This window comes from Bombus huntii, unplaced genomic scaffold (genome assembly GCF_024542735.1).
Source record: "Bombus huntii isolate Logan2020A unplaced genomic scaffold, iyBomHunt1.1 ctg00000080.1, whole genome shotgun sequence".
Taxonomy (NCBI): domain Eukaryota; kingdom Metazoa; phylum Arthropoda; class Insecta; order Hymenoptera; family Apidae; genus Bombus; species Bombus huntii.
In genome coordinates, this window is record NW_026099336.1 from 266,794 (window position 1) to 270,447 (window position 3,654).

At 39.6% G+C, this 3,654-nt stretch overlaps 1 long non-coding RNA gene across 2 annotated transcripts; it reads right to left on the bottom strand.

Moving 5' to 3' along the window:
- Positions 1–1,858: 1,858 nt before the first annotated feature.
- Positions 1,859–3,419, bottom strand: LOC126876523 (uncharacterized). Of its 2 annotated transcripts, none has more exons than XR_007694250.1 (3): positions 3,162–3,419; positions 2,584–2,626; positions 1,859–2,501 (listed from the first exon to the last, which is right to left on the bottom strand). It is a non-coding gene; the product is annotated as an uncharacterized LOC126876523 (long non-coding RNA). The 2 variants fall into 2 exon arrangements; XR_007694251.1 differs by lacking the exon at positions 3,162–3,419 and adding an exon at positions 2,769–2,873.
- Positions 3,420–3,654: the final 235 nt, after the last annotated feature.

Here is a 3,654-nt window from a genome sequence, read left to right on the forward strand (position 1 = left end):
ACTGGTCTCGTTAGAACTGGTGGGCCTAAAAATTTCTTTATTTCTGATCATTTCTTTGTTTTTGATGTAATTTTGTATTTATCTATAACTTAATAATGATACCTATTCGGTTCTCTCACCAGATACTCATTAAAAGAGTCATTTCCAATGAATAAATTTGCACTGCCTAAAACACATTCTGGAGAATTCGGCATGATTTTTATGTCGGGATGTCGTGGGACGACGACGCACTCAGTGCACTCCGCTTGTTTTCTTTTTTTTTTTTTTTTTTTTTTTTTTTGTACGTGGAGAAATACTCGTGGACACTCCACCTTTGCGGTAGCAGCAGAGCAGCGTCGGTCTCTTACCGACTAAAACTCCACGGTGGTCATCCTGACGTTTGACAGAAGTGTTCCCGGGGTCTCTCATGAATTACTAACAGTACACTCCTTGCACTCCGATCCTCTTGATCGAGCCAACAATGCAAATTTCCCTAACCGATTAATTTGTCGCTAGGGGAGGCCATCGCCCCCGAGGAGGCCGCGCGAAGCAGATCTTCGTCCCTCTCGCCCAATATGTGCTAATAATGGGAAGAGAAACACGGAGACCATAGGTGTTTTCTATGATTGAAAACACCGTAATTAGCACAACGTTTCGGCTGCGTCAGATCACTAGTTAATGCAGAGAACGGTCGTTGTGAATCCAAAATGTGTTGGGCAAAATCCGCGTTAATCGTGTGCTTGATATTCTTGTTCGTTGATTGTAACTGCCGACGGATACTTCTATTCCGATTTCAAATATCGTACAACTGCGAAGTTATCAGAGCAGAGAATATACGAACTTTAAAATTCTCACCTTAAATGTATGCGGAGTCAATCGCGTTCTATTATACAATTCGGCGGTTAATCGAACTTTGGCACTTATTTCGCTTGGGCAACCTTCGTAGTTAACACTTATAAATTTCGTTTGAAACAATTATTCGAGAGATAACTGGCAGAGTGACGGTGTAAACACTTCTATCGAAAGATGGTAGCTCTTGTTAATACTTATAAATTTCTACTAACTTGATTCCGATTAAGACAAACTGTAGTTAATACTTATAGATTTCAATTGAGACAGACTGACAGAGTGGAGGTGTAAACGCTTCAATTGACCAAATGGTAACTAACTTGTGACAAAATGTGAATATCGTAATTGCTAGCTTAAGCTGAGGTTTCGTTTTTTTTTTGGTTGTCTTGTTTACGCTGTGTCTTAATTTCTCATATTCCCTTTTACCTGAGGAAACGCGGGTGCTGCTTATCTTCTGCTGAAGTTTCGTCTTCTTGATTATCCTATTTACACCGCTTATTGCATAACCTGAAGCGTCTGTCGTAAAGTTAAAGGGTTTGGAAAGATTCGGACATTGCAGAATAGGTTTTGCCATTAGCGCTGTTTTTAAATTGTTGAATGCATTTTCTTGATTCTCCGACCATTTAAAGGGGATGTCTTTGTTCAATAGTTGTGTTAATGGTTTTGCAATTTTGGAAAAATTAGGTATAAATCTTCGGTAGTATCCCGCTAGTCGCAAAAACTGTTTGATATTTTTTGCTTTCTTTGGTCGTGGAAATTTCGATACGGCTTCGATCTTCTGTGGATCGGGTTTTACACCATCTTCACTGATTATGTGTCCCAAATAACTTCGTGTCGTAGGAATTCGCATTTATCGGGTTGCAATCGCAATTTGGCTTCCATTAGTATTTCCATTAACTCGTTAGATTTAATTTCGTGTTCGTGAGGAGATCTTGAATAAATCACTATGTCATCCAGATTGTTCACAGAGAGTATAGTTTCAAAATTGAAATAATCGTTCTTGCTCAAGATTTAATGAATTGTGTGGAATAAAACAACTCTATCAACTTTCGATCTATTTCGTTCACAATTGTTCGCTGTATCAACCAGTGATTACGGTGTTTTCAACGCAGAAAACAAAACATATCTTATTAAATAAAATATAAGAATATAGACAAAATCACTCCAATAAAATAACACCCGCTGGGAACACATTTAGGCATATATACACACATGAACAAATAAGGCACTGTTACCAAGTAAAGTCAAAATCCACACACGGAGCATCCGGATACATCTCACGAAACCTATTTAAACACCATGAGAGTACGTCCGGACAAGTACCCGCCTGACCTGAGGAATGGTGGCGTAGGTAAGCCTCCAACACTTGATCAGGGATCTCCTCCCAAAAACGAACCTTGGCACAGGCATCTGTATCAACCACTTCGATCGAAGGAGAACTTGGCGGCAACTGAAGGGTGTCCTCATCGGAGAAGGTTAGATCAATAACCAAAAGGATCACCGAGACTCGACGATGGGGCTGGAGCCACACTATTGCTACCCTCTGTGGAAGACGATCCCTCCAGCCTCCTTAACCTCTGCCCACGAGCTTTTGCGCCGCCACGACGACCACGTTTCCTAGAACGTTTCGGAGGAGGTTTGAACGGCCTACGACTTTTTTTCTTCTTCTCACACTAAAATAAAACACACAAGTTTAAGAAAACGAACAACAATGCGAAACAGGATGAAGTCAAAACAAATTAAAATAATACATACTTCTACAGCTTCAGACATATCAGTATCCATGATCCAACATAACCTGTATTCATAAGGGAAAACATGAAAATGCAATAAACAAAATCGACACTACCAATCATACAAAATATCGAATAATCAAACACTATCAAAATCACTTATTACTATGAATTAATGCATATTATTACCTAAAAGGAAAAACTAACCTAAAAACTCGCCAAGCAAATCAAACTCGCCAAGCAGAACAAACTCGCCAAGCAAATTAACAATTATTACAAACTACCACTTGGCGCCATCTCCTATGGAATGACGTATCAAAAACTTGCCATTGGAATTTTAATAATTCTTGGGGAACATAGGAAATAGAGCGTGTTACACGTGCAAAGACTCGACTAACACTAAGTTGCCACACGCCTTGTACGTTTCATTGACATGAGCAAGGAAATTACCAAATACATCACAAATGCAACCTCAGCAAGGACAAAGCTGCCACGCGCCTGGCACGTTCCACTGGCATCAGTAGGGAAGGCCTGGGAAGCATCGCAGACGAAACATCAACAAAATACGAGCTACTACAATATCTACATTTTATCACGCACCTCGTATGTCACTAACACCAAACGAAACATGAGAAATTAAGAAGACGAAACTTCAGCAGCATCTACGTGTCTCAAGGATGTGGAAAATTAAAAATAGCGTAAACAAGATAATCAAGAAGACGAAACTTCAGCAGACTCCGTGTGTCCAAAAAAAGGTGAGATAATCAAGAAGACGGAACTTCAGGCGGCGAGGCGAGGTTCTCAAATTCTTTAATTACTATTGTAGGTGTGATAAATTCGTAATCTTTCGATGTGGTATTTATTACTCTTGTATATCCTTGTGCCTTATGGTTCTTCGCACCTACATTACCAAAATAGACTCCCTTGATTGGCTCGATTTTGGGAATAAATCCCTCTTTTATCTCCAGATTTGTAATGTTAATCGAACATTTGTAATGGTACCGAACTTCGTTTCCGCACGATTATCTTTTCTCTTGTATCGAAGGGGATATAAATATTTCCCCACTTATATGTTTTCGCTCGTAATCCAAAC